Raw genomic sequence first — 22,117 nt, 5'->3', positions numbered from 1 at the left:
GTAGGACTGTGGGTGATTTTTTTCTTCATGCTTATTCTTATTTTGTAAATGTCCTATGATAAAAATAAATACAAGTTAAAATAGTATGCTTAGAATATAAAATTACACTATTTTGAAAGTTATAATGATTGGTAAAGAAAAGTGGAAAGGCAGAGTATGTATGAGTGAAGAAGCTCTGGTCCAACCAAAGAAAGCTGCAATCCACAATTGTTCTCCCTATTTCCTCCTTTTACTATTACCAAGAATGACACCGTCTTATACATAAAATAAACAACAAGGACCTACTGTATAGCACAGGGAACTATGGTCAATATCTTGTGATAGGGTTTCCCTGGTGGTGCAGTGGTTAAGAATCCACCTGCCAATGCAGCGGACATGGGTTCAAGCCCTGGTCCGGGAAGATCCCACGTGCCACGGAGCAACTAAGCCCGAGCACCACAACTACTGAGCCTGCGCACCTAGAGCCTGCGAGCCACAACTACTGAGCCCTCGTGCTACAACTACTGAAGCCTGCGCGCCTAGAGCCTGTGCTCCGCAACGAGAGAAGCCACCGCAGTGAGAAGCCCGCACACCGCAACGAAGAGTAGCCCCCGCTCGCCGCAACTAGAGAAAGCCGGCATACGGCAACGAAGATCCAACGCAACCAAAACTAAATAAATAAATTAATTAAATTTTTAAAATATCTTGTGCTAACCTATAATGGAAAAGAATCTGAAAAAGAATTTATATATATATATATAAAAATAACTGAATCACTTTGCTGTACACCTGAAACTAACACAACATTGTAAATCAACTATACTTCAATTAAAAAAAAAAAGAATAACACGGTATTAGAAATATAACACTATATTAGAAATATAGCATTGTACTCTTAAATCAATTGATTAAGACTCTAGGATCTGAAAACTGGAATTCTATTTACCTGAAGCTTCATTTCACTTCCATAGATATTAATCCTACTCTCTGCTGGGTTGGTTAAAATCCAAGGATGTACCTTGACAACATAATATATCTACTCTAGGTTCCTGAAGGAAAGGATAAAATCAAATTCTTTGCTATTCTATGTTTATCAAAAGTTTAGCCTCGAAACACACATTTCTGAAGGGTTGCTCAGAAGACGTGGGATCCATCTGTTCACCTAATCAGTGTGTCATACATCCTCGGATCATGCCACACGACTGAAGAGTCGCACATCAGAATCATAAGATAGTGGTTCCTCCTTGATTTGTCATGATAAAAGAAAGCCTCACACTATTACTGTGCGAGTGTTCTAACAAATCTTGTTCACAACATCCTACGGCATCAACTTCATAAATATCCAAAGAAGAAATGTTCCCAGGCCCCACTACCTGGGAAAGCTGCGCTTCCTCTGAGCAATTGCTTTGCGTTGATCATAACCGGAAGTCTTGCAAATAACCTGGCTTCCTTTTTTCTTTGACATCTGGGAAGCTCTGAGGCTACCTCATGATCTGTATTTTGTGTACTAACCTTAGTTGGTGTCTTTGATAAGAGCACATTGGATCAGAGCATGAAACCTGCAGCTCTGCTAGTCACCAACCATGTGGCCATGGGCAGTCGGCTCTCAACTATAAAATGAGGGCAATAATAATACCCACTTCCTAGACCGTTTTGAGGACGAAATGTACATAAATCACTTTGAACACAGTAACCACTATTATTAATTCAGACCTTTTCCCCTGTGAAGAAATGGATCCTGACCACACAGAGCCTCTCTTTCTTTCTTTCCAATGAAAAGAAGGTAGTTTTCCTACTTATCCAATGCTGACTCATATTTTTGAAAAGCAAAAGGAAATAAGTAACTACTTATAGTCAATGCATTTGGAGATGAGCTTCATATCTGTTTCAGGACTTCCTTGTAATGGGGTGGGGCTGGTGGCAGCGCTGAGACGCAATTACACAAGTAAAAACAAAAAAGCTGCTCAGAAAAGTGCAGAAAATGGAGAGTTCATTTCTCCCTCCCTCTCTCTCCCTCCCTCCCCCTACTTTTTCTTTCCTGCCCAGCATACGTGGCAGATACAAAGGAAGGCAACAGATCTATTCCATGAGCCACAAAGAACACAAAAATGATCAGAGGAAAAGCATCTTTTCTTCTTAATTTTATTACTTCCTGTTCTTGAGAGAGCTAGTTGAATCAACTGATTTTACCACCTTACAAATATAAAATAAACAGATGTTTTAGAATACAAAGAAATAACCATCATAACTGAAGTGGCCATCTGTAATGGTTAATGGGTTTTCCGTGTACTTTTCCCCTTTGGAAAGCTTGAAGGCAAAGAAAGATATACTAGATCCAGTTTGTTTAAAGTATGGATTACAGCATTGAGAGTAATCGAATGAAAAGTTCTGTCTCTAAATTTCAAATCGACAGCCAAATTTAAACTGATTTTGAGACAACAGAGCTTGACAACTTCTGGTATGTTCAATGTGCTGGTAAACACACGAGTGGAGATCCCTGGGGAGAAACTCTGTGACCACCAGTTTGCATAATCATTTTTATACAAGTAACCAAAATCCAGAAACCACTGGCTATTTAAAAAACCTCATTTGGGGGCTCCCTGGTGGTGCAGTGGTTGAGAGTCCGCCTGCCGATGCAAGGGACACGGGTTCGTGCCCCGGTCCGGGAAGATCCCACATGCCGCGGAGCGGCTGGGCCCGTGAGCCATGGCCGCTGAGTTTGCGCGTCCGGAGCCTGTGCTCCGCAACGGGAGAGGCCACAACAGTGAGAGGCCCGCGTACCACAAAAACAAACAAACAAACAAAAAAAACCCTCATTTATCAAACATAGAAGTTCTAACAAAAGAGTTCTTAATCTGCAAACCTCTTTAAAATTAGCAATTGTAAAGTATTCTTAATATTACTATAAAATTAAAATAGACTATAATTTGGAGGGTTAGTTTTTTTAGTTATAGACTGTAACTTGTTTTATAGTTATGACCTTTTTATGGTTATGATGGTTTAAAGAACTAACCATTTTTATGTACTCTTCGAGGCCCTGAAAGTACGCAAATAAACAAAAGAGATGAAATCCCTGCCACCTCTGAGGAGCACGATAAAGGCAGGCAGAGAAGCTGAAAACAACTGGCTTCCAGGATGCTGACACACCGGAAGCAGAGGTGCTGCTGGGCAACGCAGGGCACCGAGTCTCCCATCTTCCTTTGAACTGAGAAGTCGTGGGACTTCCCTGGCGGTCCGAGGGTTAAGACTTCAGTGCAGGGGGTGTGGGTTCAATCCCTCCTCTGGGAGGTAAGATCCCACATGCCTCGGGGGCCAAAAAACATAAAACAGAAGCAATATTGTAACAAATGCAATAAAGACTTTAAAAACAGTCCACATCAAAAAAATCTTAAAAAAAAAAAAAGGAAGAAATAGAGAAGAGGCTGATTAGGCTCATATCCATTCCATGGGACTCTAAATTGGTACATCTTAGTCTGTTCAGGCTGCTGTAGCAGAATACCATAGACTGGGTGGCTATCAACAATGGAAATTTATTTCTTCTGGTTCTGGAGGCTGGGGACCCTAAGATCAGGATGTCAGCATGCTCAACTTCTGGCGAGAACCCTCTTCCAGGTTGCAGAAGGCGAGTGTATCCTCGGAAGGCAGAGAGAGGAGAGAGCGCTCTAGAATCCCTTTGACAAGGACACAAATTCCACACAAATTCCACACAAAAGAGGACCTAATCACCTCTTAACGGCCCCACCTCCTAAGACCGTCACACTGGAGGTTAGGATCTCAACATATGAATTTCAGGGGGACACAAACATTCCGTCTATTGCATACAACCACTTTGGAAAGTGCTTGGTGCTATTTGTTGAGCTAAACACTAACAGAAATTCTACCCTTTGGTTTAAGCCCCAAAGAAGTTATTGCTTAAGTACAATAAAAGGTAGGAAAAACCTTGAAACAACCTAACTGTCTATCAATAGAAGAATGGAAAACAAGCTCTGGTATATACATAGAGTGGGATGGTGTCAGAAGACTCCATATAATTTTGAAAAGTTCCATATAGTATGGATATAATTCTTTTTTTTTTAGTTAAAAACAAGTGTATTAGATAATATTTTAAGGAAATATATAGACAAAGCCATGTAAAGCAAAGGACTAACGGGCAAAAAGACAAGGGAATGATGGATACCTCAAATGCAGGGAGACCCGGAACAAGAGGGGGGTGTGCTACAGAGCTAGTTGTAGGTTAATATCAAGGTTCTGGCTGTTGAATTGGATGGCAGCTTCATGGACGCTTAATCAATATTAAAAATAAGGAAAAAATAAATGAGGACCTTGCATGGATCAGTAGTGAGAACATGTCATGAACCAGAAATTATTATTCATCTATTTCTGTGCACCATTTGAGGTCCATTTGAAAAGACACAAAATGAAACAAACAAAATAATAATATTCTCAGATTAAAACTTTAGATTATTTCTCAAAATATAGGCATGTCACAAGGGAGAAATGGAAAAAGAAATCAGGCTAAATGTCTTTTATTTGAAAGTTGGAGGTTAGATACTGATTAATTCTCAACATTGATAGAAAGATATTTCAAATACAGCTAGTAAAAATTTAAACACAAGAGATAAAAAAACAAAACCATCATCAATGAAGTTTTACAGGCAAAGGAAAAAAGAAATAATCAGGAAATCTTAACAAATGAAAGCCGTTAAAAATGTCAGAAATAAGAAGAAACATAATTATTACAATAAATTTGTGAGAATTAGGTGAGGATGAAACAAGCTCGGTGCCTCAAATCTTATTTTATTTACTTACTTAGAAGATAAAAAACTGGAGTTACCAAATTAAGATAGGCCATTTGAGGAATTTCACTGCTGGGGCCCAGGTTTGATCCCTGGTCAGGGAACTAAGATCCCTGCAAGCTGCGTGGAGCGGCCAGAAAAAAAAAAAGATAAGCCATTTGCGATAGTGAAAGATTTTAACATAATATTCACATGCATTTAATTGGCTTTACAAGTTACATAAATATTATGTTCATTAATTTAAAAAGATAAAAGAAGCTACCTCTGTAATGGCCTATACTTTCCTTTTTCAGACCCTTAACAGGATTTTCTTTAGGTAGGTACTGCCAAGACAGTAGGCTATTGGGTTAGTCTTCTCTAGCTCTATCTTTTAATTGTTCTCAGCCTCTCCAGGATATAGAAATTCTCTTGTGTTTATTAAAACCATGCGAAGGAGGTATTGCCATTCTACCCACCCCCTTTTTTTATTAGATGGGGAAACAGCCTCGGAAAGGTTAAGTAATCTCTCCAGGCCACACAGCTGGGAAGCCATGCTTCCAGCATTCAGACCCCAGGGGCTGACCCCACGGCCAGCATTCAATTACAAAGCTGTCCCTGAAACCACAGGCCGCGTGTGATAATCCACTCTGCAGTATAAAAACCACATGAGACCATATAGAAGATAACCTAGAAACAAAGTGAAGCTATAACCATGCCCTCTGTCTTCCCTTACTCTTGGAAGATTCCTGATATTTCAGTTTTCAATGTGTAAGGTCTAAGACTTCGTACATAAGAACAAAATGAGAATGGTCCTTTGCTGCCCTCTCATGGAAGATGTCCACAGACACACAAAAATCCCCAGCCAGTAACTGCAGTGTCACTTTGTCATAACTAAATTATTTCAGGTGTACCCAGCTTTAAATGATAGATGAGTTTCTAGTACGATGCAACTAGTACAAAAGAGGTACCCGATGAATATTTGTGGAATTGAACTGAAAATTTTATCCACTGAATCTCTGATATGTACTAGGAGTTAGATTTTATAAGAATCCTATGATAAATTATTTATTTAGTTTTAAGACTAAACACCTTCCAATATAATCTTTATGGTATACAGACTGGCATATATTATGTTTATTTAAAATTATAAAATTGCATCATGTAGCCAATTTATTCACAATAAATAAAATCATAAAATTTACAAAATAAAATCATAATCTAAAAATATTTGTTTCAAGCACCTTTGCTTCCTTTCTTAAAATTGAAGTATATTTGATTTACATTAATTTTAGTTTCAGTTGTAAAACACAGTGATTCAATATTTTTATAGATCATACCCCATTTAAAGTTATTATAAAACAATGGCTATATTCCCTGTTCTGTATAATACATCCTTGTTGCTTGTCTATTTTATATGTAGTATTTTTTCTCTTAATCCCCTGCTCCTAACTTGCCCCTCCTCCCTTTCCTCTTCCCACTGGTAACCCCTAGTTTGTTCTTATATCCGTGAGTCTGTTTCTGTTTTTGTTACATACATTTGTTTGTTTTATTTTTTAGATTCCACATATAAGTGATGATATAGAATATTTGTCTTTGTCGAATTATTTCACTAAGCGTAATACTCTCTAGGTCCATCCATGTTTTGCAAATGACAGAATTTCATTATTTTTTATGGCTGAGTAATATTCCATTGTATATATGTACCAAATCTTCTTTATCCATTTGTCTGTTGATGGACACTTAGGTTGCTTCCATATCTCTGCAATTGTAAATCATGCTGCTATGAGCATTGGGGTGCATGTATCTTTTTGAATTAGTGTTTTTGCTTTCTTCAGATAAATAACCCAGAGTGAAATTGCTGAATCATGTGAATCACGGTAGTTCTATTTTTAGCTTTTCGAGGAAACTCCATACTGTTTTCCAGAGTGGCTGCACCACTTTAATGTCGTTTGGAGAAGAGCCCTCTATGGAATTGACATTTAAGCCAACACCTGAAGGATACATTATAGTAGTCTAGGTGAAGAGTGAGAAAGGAGAAATCCAGGCAGAAGAAAGAGCAAAAACCCTAAGCCTTAAGATAAGAAAGAGCACGGCATGCTTTAGGATTAACATAAGGCCAGGGAGGCTCAGAGATGAGACTGGAAAATAGAGCCTAAATTATCAAGGCTTTACAGGCCCTGTGAAGGAGTTTGATTTCATTCAAAGAACCACAGTACTACTGAATGGTTTGGAGCAGGAAAGCAATGAGAACCTAATTCACGCTTTTAAAAGCTTACTCCAGTTTCTGGTTAGAAGATGGTTTGGAGCACAGCAAAGGCAAGAGTGGAGAAATCAAAGAGAAATAAAGGAGGCAACTGCAGGAGTTCCAACAAGATGGAAGCTTGGACTAAGGTGGTGACAACAGAATTAGAAAGAACACAGAGAATTTAATAGATGTTTTAAGGTAAAATTAATAGAACTTGATGATGGACTAGATGTAGACTGGTTTGAATGGAGGTATCTCATATACTGAGGTAAGGAAGACCAAGGAGCCAGTTTAGGCAGGTGGGGGGAGATTTCTGAGAGATATCCAAGTAAATCTGTCAAGTAGCCAGTCCATAAATGACAAATAATGGAAATGGATGAGCTCACTTAAGCAGATAGCAGGGTGAGAAGAAACGAGACTCAAGACTAAGCCATAGGGGAGGATAAAGAGGAAGAGCCCCAAAGACCCAGAGAGGAGGAAAGTCTGGAGAATTCTATGCCACCTAACTTTAAGTTTAGTAATTGGAGCTGTTAAAAGAACATATGAATAGCAGGTTAGTCCATTTGACCAATTTCTTTTTTAAAAATAAATTTATTTATTTTATTTATTTATTTTTGGCTGTGTTGGGTCTTCGTTGCTGCACGCGGGCTTTCTCTAGTTGCCGCGAGCGGGGTCTGCTCTCCGTCACGGTGCGCAGACTTCTCATTGCAGTGGCTTTTCTTGTTGTGGAACACAGGCTCTAGGCGTGCGGGCTTCAGTAGTTGTGGCACATGGGCTCAGTAGTTGTGGCTTGTGGGCTCTAGAGCGCAGGCTCAGTAGTTGTGGCGCATGGGCTTAGTTGCCCGGCGGCAAGTGGGATCTTCCCAGACCAGAGCTCGAACCCGTGTCCCCTTCATTAGCAATCGGATTCTTAACCACTGCACCACGAGGGAAGTCCAATTTGGCCAATTGCTTACAAAGGTCTTATAGAAGAATTAAACGCTCAAAACCAGCATATTGTAGAAGTTCACCCCCTAGCATTGTGATCGCATCATAAAATGGGGTAAATGGTTTTCAGTGGGAACGTGGGCCTCCTTCCTGTATTTTGAACACATCAAATGTATTCCTATCTCAGGGTCTTCACACTTGCTGGTGTTTGGAACACTCTTCCCCCAATGGCTCCCCTTTCATATTATTCAAGTCTCAGTTCAAATGTCACTTCCTCAGAGAAGCTTTGATGACCATCCCCTAAGTAGCTTTCTTCTACCCTGTCATTCTGCTTTATTTTTTCACTGCACTTACTATTATATGTTTCCTACCTACAAGAATGCAAGAGCGAGGGCCTTATACATCCTGAGTTCACCATCATTTCCCCAACGCCTAGAATAGTGCTTAAAACGCAGTAGGGACTCCACAAATGTGGGGAATAAAGAAAAGAAATATACAATAATTTTCCAGTAAGCCTAGGGCATCCCTGCTCTTCATGGCTTGGAAAATATAATATTAAAAATAGACCTGCATCAGATAAAAGCAATATGTATTCTAGAATTCTGAATCCGTTGTTGGTGTCTTATCTTTCTTCTAGTCCTGAGGACACACTGAGCTTTCATGCTGCACTGCTACTTTCTTCCCTTAGGTCACACTTGGCAATATCACTCTTCTCCTAATGAGGAAGCCTAGCTCAATAAGTGAATGGATAAACTGTGGTATATTCAGACAAAGGAATTTTATTCAGCAACAAAAATAAATGAATTATCAAGCACCCCCTCCCCCTAAAAAGACACATAGGAAATGTAAATACATATTGCTAAACAAAAGAAGCAAATCTGAAAAGACTACATACTGTATGATTCCAGGTATATGATATTCAGAAAAGACAAAATTATGGAAACATTAAAAAGATCAGTGGTTGTCAGGGATTCAGGGGGAGGAAAGGAGGGATGAATGGGTGGAGCACGGGAGACTTTTAGGGCAATGAAACTATTCTGTATGATACTGTAATAGTGGATACATGACATTATATTATACATTTGTCAAAACCCATAGAACTGTAAGATGCAAATAGTGAATCTTGGGACTTCCCTGGTGGTCCAGTGGTTAAGACTTCCAATGCAGGGGGCATGGATTCAATCCCTGGTTGGGGAGCTAAGATCCCACATGACTTGTGGTGCAGCCAAAAACAAAAGTGTATTTTAAAGAGTGAACCTTAATTGAACTATGGACCTCAGTTAATAATAATGTATCGATATTGATTTATTAATTATAACAAATGTACCACACTAATGCAAGATGGTAACAGCAGAAATTGCAGGGGTGGAGGTAGGAGAAGAATATAGAAACTCTTTGTACTGCCTATTCAATTTTTCTGTAAATTTAAAACTGTTCTAAAAATTAACATCTATTGGATTTCCCTGGTGGTCCAATGGTTAAGACGCCATGCTTCCACTGCAGAGGCATGGGTTTGATCCCCGGTCAGTGAACTAAGATCATGCATGCCATGCAGCCAACAGAAAAGGAAAAAAACAAAGCTAAGGGAAAATAACATCTATTAATTTTAAGAAATCATATGACTTGGAAAGGAAGAAGTTCAAGTGTCTTTATTTGCAAACAAGTGATTAATATATAAGAAATCCTGGGCTTCCCTGATGGCGCAGTGGTTGAGAGTCCGCCTGCCGATGCAGGGGACACGGGTTCGTGCCCCGGTCTGGGAAGATCCCACATGCCGCGGAGCGGCTGGGCCCGTGAACCATGGCCACTGAGTCTGCGCGTCCGGAGCCTGTGCTCTGCAACGGGAGAGGCCACGACAGTGAGAGGACCGCGTACCGCAAAAAAATATATATATATGTATATATAAGAAATCCTAACAGATCTGCACAAAAACCACTAGAAATAACGAGTTTAACAAAGTTGTGAGATACACAGTCAATATACAAAAATTATTTATATTCTGTATACAGCAGTAAACAAATGACAATTGACATTGAACAGATACCATGGCACCAAGAAATGTGAAACACGTAAGGATAAATTTAACAAAATATGTCTTAAGACCCATATACTGAAGACTAGAAAATGCTGCTCAGAGAAATTTTTAAATATCTAAATAAATGGAGATGTATACAATGTTCATGGATCAAAAGACTCAATATTGTTAACATGTTAATTCTTTCTAAACTGAACTACAGATTCAGCTCAAATTCCAATCAATATCATAGCAGGATCTTTTGAAAAATCAACAAGCACACTTCTGTGGTTTCTGGGCTGACATGTAAAAAGGTTTTACATTGTCACTTCCATTCTTACAAGAAAAAGTCTAAACAAACTGAAAATCACTAATTCTTCTTTGATACATCAGAGAATTGAGGTCACAGGGAAAACTGCTGCCCCCAAAGCTGGGGAAACAGACAGGGTACAAAGAGTCTGAGATACAAAGAATCACAGCTTACTGGGAACAAATACCTAGGAGCAGAAGCTGGCAGCTGGTGCCAGTACTGGAAAGAACACTTTAAACTCTAATTGATGAATTGCTGGAGGCTTAGTGCGGAGAAGCTTGAGAGTTAAAATATCCTCAGAGAGCCCATTCTTGGGGCGGGGGGATCCCATACTTACATGAGTTTTACCTCCTGGAATCCTACCACTGAAAAGGTCAGACAAAAATCCTTTTGTGCTTCCAGGAGGGGATTGGGAAATGAACCACATAAAAGTGCACCCAGAGTATTTTGCTCTTGTTAACAAGGGAAACTGTTTTACCAGAGCCTACTGGCTGGGGTTTTACCTTCGCCTAACTGGCCAAAGGGCAGGGAAACAGCTCCGTCCTCCTGTAGCCTTCAAAGTGGGCAAAGGCAAAAACGGACAATAGATTGCTTCTCCCACATACCTTACCACAAAATCAATAGAGCTCCTCTATAATCACAGGGGATTACAGCTAAATTAACAGCAAGCATCAGAACTTATTTAAGGAGTCTCTAGGAATACCGGAGACAATAGGGGACACAAAAACAAGGGCACTAGAGGAGATTTTAACCTCTGACACCACAGCTGCAGCCAACAGTAAACACAGCCTAACTCTAAGCCAGATAAACATAAAATCTCATTAAAGGCATATCTATCTCATTTTATCATATATAGCTTTCAACAAAAAATTTTAAGGCATGCTGAAAGGAAAAAATGCAGTGTGAGGAGGTAAAGCACGCATCAGAAGCCAACTCAGATATGGCAGGAAATTTGGAATTATTAGATCAAGAATTTTAAATAGGCCTTCCCTCGTGGCGCAGTGGTTGAGAGTCCGCCTGCCGATGCAGGGCACGCCGGTTCATGCCCCGGTCCCGGAAGATCCCACATGCCGCGGAGCAGCCAGGCCCGTGAGCCATGGCCGCTGAGCCTGCGCGTCCGGAGCCTGTGCTCCACAACAGGAGAGGCCACAACAGTGAGAGGCCCGCGTACAACAACAAAAAAAAGAATTTTAAGTAACTATGATTAATACGCTAATAATGAGAAAAGTAGACAACATGTAAGGATAGGTAGTGTATGTAGGAAGATGGAAACACTAAGAAAGAATCAAAAAGAAAGTCTAGAAATCAAAACCACTGTAACAGAAGTGAAGAATGGATGGGCCTGTAGACAGAATGGACAAGGAAAGAATCAGAGGTTGAAAACCAATCAATAGAAACTTAAAAAACTAAAATGCAAGGAGAAAAAAGAATGGAAAAAAATGAAATAGAATATCCACAAAATATGAGACCACTGCAAAAGGTATAACGTAGTGTAACGGAACTGCCAGGAAGAAAAGAAAGAGAAGAAGGAACAGAAGAAATATTCAAAGTCATAACAGCTGACACTTTTCCAAAATCAATGACATACACCAAACCACAGATCCAGGAATCGCAGACAACAGGAGGCAGGATAAATACCAAAACACCTCGGCATATCATATTCAAACTGCAGAAGATCAAAGACAAAGAAAACATCTTGAAAGAAGCCAGAGAAAAAGAACACTTTACCCATAGCAAAATAAGGATATGAATTATATCAGATTTCTCACCAGAAACCATGCAAGCATGAAAACAGTGGAATGAAATATTTTAAGTGTTGCAGGAAAAAAAAGCACCAACCCAGAATGTCACTACCAGGGATGGTAATTACAAAGTTTCTTCTGGGTGAGGATTTTAGGAGACGGGAGCTGGGAAAGACAGAGAGAAAAGGGAGTGGTCCACATAATCAAGAAAGAGCAAATGAAATAATGTAACATGGAATCTACACCAGGCAGGAGAGGAGCAGAAAGAAAAGAGGAAACGGAGAAGTCAGTGGTTTCTCCCACTGATCACACTGAGACTGAAAATGCTCATAGCGGTTGTGGTTGGGAGAGGGTGTTTGAATTACTGAGTTTGGGAGAGAAGCGGGTCCAGTGCGTGCCCTTGGGTGTGGCTGCCAAGCTAAGTAAGTAAAAAGACACTGGAGAAGACAGAGCATTAAGGTTAGAATTTGGGGTGACAAGACCTTGTTTTGTTTTATTTTCCCTTTCTTCTTTTTTCCAAATTTCTTTAAAGGAATAGTTAGACAAATTAAATTAGCTTCTTATGTCCACTGTAATTACCCACCCTTTCAAACCTAAAATAGTCTGACTTTTCTCTGTTCTATTTACTTTTATGCTAGAATTTAATTTTGCTTAATATGACAAGTTATCCTACAACTAAGTGGAGTTTGCTAGGTTTAAACAAGAAAGACATGCAAGGGAATTCCCTGGAGGTCCAGTGGTTAGGACTCCGAGCTTCCACTGCAGGCGTCGCGGGTTCGATCCCAGATAGTCGGGGAACTAAGATCCCGCAAGCCTCAGAGGGAGAAAGGAAGGGAGGGAGGGAGGGTGGGAGAGAGAAAGAAAGACATGCAATACACTACCAAACGTAAAACAGATAGCTAGTGGGAAGCAGCCGCATAGCACAGGGAGATCAGCTCAGTGCTTTGTGACCACCTAGAGGGGTGGGATAGGGAGGGTGGGAGGGAGGAAGACGCAAGAGGGAAGACATATGGGAACATATGTATATGTATAACTGATTCTCTTTGTTATAAAGCAGAAACTAACACACCATTGTAAAGCAAATATACTCCAATAAAGATGTAAAAAAAGTAAAATAAAAAAAGAAGTACGGAATATAATAAAGGATAGTATTTAAAATAGAATAAATCTAGCTTTAAGAAAAAAAAGTGAAGGACGTGCTGCAACTAAGGAGTCTGCCTGTTGCAACTAAGACGCGGTGCTACCAAAAAAAAAAAAAAAATGAAGGAAAAAGGTGCAGTCATTGTGAAAATTGCTTGGCAGTTCCACAAAAAATTAAATATAGAATTACCATATGACCCAGGAATTCTGCTCCTAGGTATACAGTTGACCCTTGAACAACACAGGTTTGAACTGCAAGGGTCCACTTACGTGTGGAGTATAATAAATTGAAATTTATTTTTTTCGATAAATACATACTACAGTACTACACGATCCATCGTTGGTCGAATTCAAGGATATAGAATCACTCATATGGAGAGCTGACTATAAAGTTAGAAGCTGGGACTTCCCTGGTGGTCCAGTGGTTAAGAATCCGCCTTCCAATGCAGGGGACGCAGGTTTGATCCCTGGTTGGGGAACTAAGATCCCACGTGCCGCTGGGCAACTAAGCCCATGCGCGCTAGAGCCCGGGAGCCACAACTAGAGAGAAGCCCGCACGCCCCAACAAAGAGCCCTTGCAACTAAGACCCAACGCAGCCAAATAAATAAATAAATATTTTAAAAAAAATAGATGGGAGGGGAGTTAGGGAGAGAATGGATATATGTATATTTATGGCTGAGTCCCTTTGCTGTGCACCTGAAACTATCACAACATTGTTAATCGGCTATACTCCAATATAAAATAAAATATTAAAAAAAATAATATATTGAAAAATATAAAATAAACTTTGCACCTATTTAAAAAAAATAAAATAAAGTCAGATGCTGATTTTCAACTGTAAGAGGGTCAGCACCCCTAACTCCCGCATTCAAGGGTCAACTGTATATCCAAAACGATTGAAAGCAGGGATTCAAACAGGCATCTCCACACCCATGTTCACAGCAGCACTATTCTCAATGGTGGAAACAACCGTGTCCATCAATAAATGAACGGATAAACAAAGTGTGGTGTATATATTACACAAAGGGATACTATTCAGCCATAAAAAGGAATTAAATGCTTATATATGCTACAACATGGATGGACCTTGAAGATATCCATGAGGTCTCACTAAGTGATATAAGCCAGACACAGAAGGACAGATACTGTATGATTCCATTGAGACGAGGTAGCTAGAATAGGCAATTCACAGACACAGATCAGAAAAGAGGTTGCCAGGGGGGTGGGGAGGAGAAAAGGAGGAGTTGGTATTTCCTGGGAAGAGAGTCTATGTTGGGGATGATGACAGAGTCTATGTTGGGTGCAGATAGTGGGGATAAGTACACAGGACTGTGGATGTAAGTGATGCCACTGAATTTACACTTATGAAGAGTTAAGATGATAAAAGGTATGTATATTTTACCACAATTTTTAAAAACTCTTTTAAAAAAGGGAAGGAGAAGTAAACAGTTTCTCAGACAAGTAAAAATTGACAGATTCTAAAATTTATGTGGGAGTGGAAACGGAAAGGACCTAGAATAGCCAAGCAATTTTGAAAAATAACAAAGTTGGACATCTTATACCACCTAATGTCAAAACTTGCTGCAAAGATACAGTAATTAAGGCAGTGCAGAATTGGTGTAGGAATAGAAATGTTGACCGATGGAAAAGAACAGGCAGTTCAAAACTATACCCATGCATGTACGGCCATTTGATTTCTCAGCACAAAGACAAAGGTAACTTAATGGTGTTGGAACAACTGGAAATCCATGTGATAGACTTTAAAAAAAAAAAAAAGGACTCTTGACTCTTATCTCACACCATAATGAAAAAAATCCCCCGGACAAGCTAAAACCACTCAATGTCTAAAACAAAACATCAAAGAAAAAAACTGTTCCCTTTACTGAAAGTACATTTCCTATGCAAGAAATTGTTTTATAACAGATTTCAAGAAAAATGCAATTAGTCGCATATAGTTAATATTGACTTTAGAAGGGCATTGAAATAACAAATGTCTCAAAGTAGCCTGAACAGTTAAAATAAGATGCTCTCCTAAAAGCAGTCAGCTGTATTCAGTAATGCTTTTTAAGTTCTCAAAGCACTTCATGATTAGATTTATTTTTATACAAAGTTTAGAAAAGTTAAATTATTATTTTAAAAGTCTCTACTAGATATGTATTTACCTAAAAACTATTATCAACCACCTTTCTAACCAAATATTATATCTTAAGTCACAGAGCTAAAAGTAACAAACTTCCCACGAGTGATATTTAGATAGCAATTAGCTAAACATTTAAAAGAGCAGAAAAAAAATCGTTAAGGAGATTAGTGAGAAAAAGTCACATCACTAAGAAGATAAAAGTCTGTACCAGTTTTTTCCTCCATAAATTACCAACTCAAGGACAGTACAAATTAATTAAAGATGTGGACAGTTGTATTCCCTCTTTCATGTTTCCTGAAATCTAACTCTATTAAAAAAATAGAGAGATGTATATAATATCCTAACACAATGAAAAAGGGACAAAATTATAACTGTGCGGGATCATTCAGTAGGAATGGTATGTTGCTAAGTTTTTAAATTAAAGAAGCAGAAATACATGTTCCCTTGGAAGAGCATTTCCCAGGACCCAAAATTTGCTCGAATTCACACAGACAAATTGGAAGTGATTCAAAGTTCATTATTCTTAAAATCTTTTTAATTAACATGGAATATTGGAGGCCAGTGCAAACAATCAGAAAGAAAAAAGAATTAAAGGTAATTTGTCTTTACTTGTTTTCAAATCCCGTCTCTGCCACTCACTAGCTATGTGAGCTTAGGAAAATTACCTAACCTCTCTGTTTGCAGATTTTTCATCTGTAGAATGAAGATACTATTGCCTACTGCATAGACTGATTATAAGATTAAATGAACTAATATGTGTAAAGCAGTGATTACAGTGTCTGGCACACAGTAAGTATACATGTCAGCTACCATCACTATTACATTGTTATCATTCTCCTAAACTATGCTACAGAAAATAGATTCCTCAAAACTATTTACACAAATGGTCAGGAAGGTAGATTTGGCATACACAGTCTGATTCCAATTTCCATGTTTGACTACAGACAGTGTCCAAGCCCCCCTCCCATATCCCTCCCCTGTGCCCCACATCTGAGCAAGCTGATGAGAGCATCGAAGGCTCCTACTTTGGTGCAAGTTCAAACCACACAAGCCCAGGCTGGGTCGTGGGGACCCTACGCCAAACCAAGGCAGTCGCCCCCCCCTGCTCTCTTGAGCCACTTTCAAACCAGGCTGGGAGCCAGCAGCTTGCTCGCCCCAGAAAATCTGACTATGTAAATAAACTTTTTTTAATTTATTTTTTACTGAAGTATAGTTACAATGTCGTGTTAATTACTGCTGTATAGCAAAGTGACTCAGTTATGCATATATATATATATATATATATATATATACACATTCTTTCTCATAGTCTTGTCCATTATGGTTTATCGCAGGATATTGAATATAGTTGCTTGTGCTATACAGTAGGACCTTGTTTATCCATTCTATATATACCAGTTTGCATCTGCTAATCCTAAACTCCCACTCCTACCCTCCCCCACCCCCTCCCCCTTGGCAACCACCAGTCTATTTTCTATGTCCCTGATTTTCTGTTTTATAGACAGTTTCAGTAAATAAGCTTTTCCATACCCACTTGGCGTGATGGTGGCGTCATCCGTCTCAACATCAGAACCAGTTTCTGGGTGGGGTCCATCCTCCTTCTGTTGCAAGGTTTTCCAAAGAGAGGAGCTAATCCAAACAAAAAATTATATAGAAAGGGTTGAAGAATGTTATGAGGACACCAAGAAGTAAACTGAAAGCTTCTGTGAAAGACACATATTATTGTGTAAAATATGTTTATGAATACCTGAAAAACAACTATTATAGTATTTCAAAACCTTCTAAAATATGTTAGTAGCAATAAAGTGAAAAATAATTATAACCGTCCCTTGGTATCTGCAGGGGATTGGTTCCAGGGCCCCCTCAGATACCAAAATCCATGGAAGCTCAAGTAACTTATATAAAATGGCGTGGTATTTGCATATAACCTATGCACATCCTCCAGTATACTTTAAATCGTCTCTAAATTACTTATAATACCTAACACAATGTAAAGGCTTTGTAAATAGTTGCCAATGTGCAGCAAATTAGAATATGGCTTTTTGGAACATTCTGGAATTTTCCCCCCAAATATTGTTGAATCTTCATGGATGCAGAACCTGCAGACACAGAGGATCAACTGTAGCAGGGTCTGAGTTTCTGTATTTTCATACACCTCAGGATGTTGTCGGTATATTCATAAAATATACTGATTAAAAGGCAAGAAAGTATACGGTTGGGGGGAGTGTGGTTCTGTACTTCTATGTCTAAATTCAAGGTCTGTTTTTTAAATAGTAATACAGAATATTTTAATTAAAAAGTTTTAAAGCTTTTTTATTTCATCCATTAAGTTTTGCCCTCCTTCACTGGTTCTACCTAAATCTTAACTGACTAAAAACAACCTACGTGTCTCTTTAGATCTAAAAAAACCCAAAAAACGGTTTTTAAGGAAAAAGCCAGAAAAAGAGGGACTGGAAGGAAATATCAAAATGTTAATATAGGGACTATTTCTTGGTGATAGGATCATAGATAACTTATTTTTCACTTTATAGTTTTTCATGGTTTCTAGTTTACCTATTAACAGCAAGTCACTTGCATATTGATGCAATCTTGTTGCTGTCGTTATTTTGTTTTGTTTTCTTCACATTCATTGGACAAATGTGAGTAGGAATTGTGGGTATGGGCATTGAGATGCTTGGGAATCTCAGGCAAATTTTTATCTGTCAAAAAAAAAAAGCTCAGGAATATATATAGTATATTTAGATGATCTGTAATCTTCAAAATGATAATGAAGACCAATCAGAAATACTCATTTTAACTCTATGAATTGTAGTTAGTACAGATACAATATAAATCTGTACCTATATATTTACAGATTCATATATATCCTATCAAAACTAAGTCCTGTATGGATGAAAAAAGCACAAGAACCCAGTTACAGTTTATAAAAGGGAGCAACACTGAAAGATGGAAATCCTGTCTTGAAGATCAAAGTCCCCTTGCATAGTCACATCACCCTCATGTCTGTGTGTTAGGCAGCCTCCTCTTTCTTGCAAGTGTTTCACCCTTGTTCTCATGTCTTCCTCTTACTTTATTACCTTCCAGTAACTATTATTTGTACATACACTTACAGATTGCAAAGTACTTTTCACATGACTTGAGTATTTAGGAAAACCACTCACATTATCCAAATAAGATGAATAAGGCAGCAGAATGTTTCAGATAGTCTATAGATGGTTTCTTGTCGCATCAATATTTATAATCTGACATCTGTAAGTTTCGTCCCTGGCAAGATGAATGAACTTACGTGTAGTCAAAAATTAGAAATCGTCTCGCTGGCATCTCTCCAGTGTATACCATTTCAGAGTTTACAAGCCATTCTTACACATTAGGACAGTTAATCCAAAGCAATTCAAATTCTCCCCAGAATACTACCTAGAACTTACAACTTGAGGCAGTGCCCACTGACCAGAGGAAACAGGTGACTTCCTTCTAGCAGGGTACACCAGAGGTACCCTCAAGAGAGGTGAGAACGTCCCTCCAGTGAAGTGAAAAGGGCGAGTCTAGTAGCCGTTGTCTCTTTCAAGAATGAGAAAAACACAGGAATACTCCCCATGTAGAAATAGTGGAGAAATAATCCAATTCTGTAGCGGATGTCTCTGCCTTTTACATTCTCTATTGATAATCCTATCGACAACAGGAAGTCGGTCATCAGTTTAACAAGCACCCAAAGTAGGCAGGATTCAGCATTGTTTATGCCAAATAGCTTGTGAAAGTGGCGAAAGGCTCTAAGTAGGCAGAAAATAAGAGGAGGGGGCAGTGACTGGAAGCGACGACATGTCCCCCACATATGAAGATGGCATGAGTCCCGGAAGTTTCGATTTTATCCTTTCTTCAGTCTTGAGGACACTTGTAATAGGTAGCTATCCAGCACTTACTTACTACTTTGGATTGACTGCTAGTTGGTTATAATTTTTAAATGAGGCCTCATTTCCTCCACTATTAATTTTTAAAAGCAAACATCTATACGATTAAATTTTTTTTTTTTTTCGGTACGCGGGTCTCTCACTGTTGTGGCCTCTCCCGTTGCGGAGCACAGGCTCCGGACGCGCAGGCTCAGCGGCCATGGCTCACGGGCCCAGCCGCTCCGCGGCATGTGGGATCTTCCCGGACCGGGGCACGAACCCACGTCCCCTGCATCGGCAGGCGGACTCTCAACCACTGTGCCACCAGGGAACCCCACGATTAAATTTTATAATAATTTTCAACGAGAAAACATTACAGAACACATGAAGGCAAAATAATTTGACCAAAAAAAGGAAGGAAAGCAACTGGATGAGGTTAGATAAAGAGAAGCAGTAGGTAAGACTGGAGTGGGAACAGATCACACGTAATTGCCGGGAAAGGCAATCTCCTGCCCACGGCCCTTCGACCTCGCTCGCTCCCTGGATACTTCCTCACCAAGGGAAAGAGCCCACACAGCCTGGTCTTTTACGGCCTTGTGTGGGATGTATTTCCCTGTTTCAGGCTCACTGTGGGCTCCTTTGCTCCGCTCCAGTGGGTGTCTGGATAACCCGCAGACTTTCAGTATTTCAGACTCCTCGGGGAGGGACCGGGTCCTTCTGCTGCAGCACAAGAGAGATGCGTGCAGGCCGTTCGTCCTGCCTCGGCTGGGGTGGGGAACTGCTGGCCGTGGGAGAGCAACACACACTGTTTACTGGAGCTGATCTTCCTCTGTCTCTTCTCTACACGAGTAAAAGTGTTGGTCCATCCAGCGCTACACCGCGCTGTGTTTTCCTTGGCGACTCTGATACCAGTGATGAGTTTCGCTGCCCTCCGGGGGCTGGAACCCTCCCCTGGCAGTGTCAGCCAATGCACGGTGTCATCCCTCCCTATTCTGTCTATTTAACTAACTTTTCTAACTACCGTCGCAGTTCTCCAAGTGTGGTCCACAAATCATTGTGGGTTTCCAGATGCCTTTCATAGGGTCTACAATGTCAAAACTACTTTCATAACAACACTGAGATGCTGTCTGCATTTTTGGCTGTGTCGATGCTGTCCTGATGGTACAAAATCAAAGGTGGTAAAACTGCTGGCACCCTAGTACCCATCAAGGCAGTGGCACCAAACTGTATTCTTCACCACTGTGCCCTCATGGCTAATAGACTGCAGGCTTGTCAAGATACGTAGAAAAGTTTTTAACTCTTCAAAATTATGGACATATATTCAAACAGACATGAAGAGGAGACAATATAATGCATATACTAGAAAACCATTTTCTATTCCAACACTCTTTGATTATACTGAATTATATCAAACTGCCTGAAATTTTGCAAGCTGCAAAGGGCTAATAGTAACCAGCTGCACTAGGAAACACAGGCGCCGTGACTGTTCACATCCAAAATACGATTTTCTGAATTTCATCTGAGTGAATAAGAACAGCAACAGCCAAAAAGAAATGCTCTAAACTTTCCAGAAAAATGACTGTTCAGAGACTTAAGTTTTCATAACGAGAAGTCTCCTGAGATTTCTAACATATTCAGCTTCACAGAAAGCCAAACACTATGGACAATTTAAAAAACACTGATGACTGACTCCTTTCTGTGATGACTGATTCCTATGTTTCCCCCAATCACTTTGTGTCAAGAAAACTTTTTCCCTATCAAGCGCTGATGATTACTTTTCGTAGCATGTGAAAAACTGTGAAAATTGTCTTCCCATTAAGTTCTACTTAGATCTCAGTTACAATAGAAACGTGTAAATCCGAAAGGTCTCTATTGACATTTACAACATAAGTTAGTACAACTGTGGTCTAAAACGGGCTACACAGAAGGCTTCTTTCATCACAGCATTTTAAGAGGTAAGCTCGATTGTCATTTCTTCCTTCTTTTCTGACTTTTATCAGTTCTCATTTTGAAACAACTTTGGACACTGAATTCTCCCCAGGTTCTGAGATTGTATAGTAGAAATTCAGCATAAGCCAACAGCTCTAAAGCACTCAGGCCGGGTCTTTCTATCTTACCTACCTGATTTTAGCTCAGAGGACATTAGCCACAGGAGAGAAAGGCCCATTAGCAGGAACTGTCCAGCTTCTTCAGTGTGATTCACGGGCCCACGAAGACTGTCGCTGTGACCACCCGGGGTTAGGATCTGACACAGAATTTAGGTCTGGGAGCACGTACTTTGGTAACAGAAAAGGCATCGTTTCCAGATTCTGTTTGTTTTCTGACTAATCAGCATTCTAAAACTTGAAGTTTTCATCTGAGTCGATTTTCATTTCCGGTTCAAAACCGTACTGGCACCTATCATTCAACAGGAAATTAAGACGTGGCTCCGGAGGCGTCCTTTGTGTTGCTCGTGACCTGGCAAAGCTTGTACCCAAACGTCTCTAAGGAAAGTATTTCTCCCAAGCTTGCAACTTGAGCTTCAAAGTCTTCCCCTAGGAATCCTAGGAAAAAGGATTTGGACATAATGCTTTCCTCTGGTAAATGTCAGGATCACAGGAAACGTACTGGAATGTAAATTCAGATTCATTAATTTAACAACACAGACCTACCTATGAATAGAAAAAAAAAAGAGAAAAGAACGTATAAGAAGGCATTTTAAAAGGCTGGTGTTAAATCCTTTTTTTCCCCAGTTTTATTGAGATATGACTGACATACAGTTGGGTGTTAAATTTTCACTACAAGGCACACAATTTTAAAAACAATCTATTGTAGGGCTTCCCTGGTGGCGCAGCGGTTGAGAGTCCGCCTGCCGATGCAGGGGACACGGGTTCGTGCCCCGGTCCGGGAAGATCCCACATGCCGCAGAGCGGCTGGGCCCGTGAGCCATGGCTGCTGAGCCTGCGCGTCCGGAGCCTGTG

General features: G+C 39.8%; 1 long non-coding RNA gene across 1 annotated transcript in view; it reads right to left on the bottom strand.

The window, feature by feature from the left end:
- LOC117197099 (uncharacterized) overlaps positions 1 to 22,117 on the bottom strand; it is a 52,998-nt gene that overhangs the window by 21,834 nt on the left and 9,047 nt on the right. The window contains exons 2-3 of the long non-coding RNA XR_004477598.2: positions 21,279 to 21,700; positions 16,804 to 16,902 (exon numbers count right to left, since the gene is read on the bottom strand). This is a non-coding gene — a long non-coding RNA (uncharacterized LOC117197099). The remainder of the gene's footprint in view (positions 1 to 16,803; positions 16,903 to 21,278; positions 21,701 to 22,117) is intronic.

Source organism: Orcinus orca, chromosome 10 (assembly GCF_937001465.1).
Source record: "Orcinus orca chromosome 10, mOrcOrc1.1, whole genome shotgun sequence".
In the NCBI taxonomy this organism is placed as follows: Eukaryota; Metazoa; Chordata; class Mammalia; order Artiodactyla; family Delphinidae; genus Orcinus; species Orcinus orca.
Note: the sequence above shows the minus strand (reverse complement) of the source record. Positions and strands in the feature narration are given on the sequence as shown.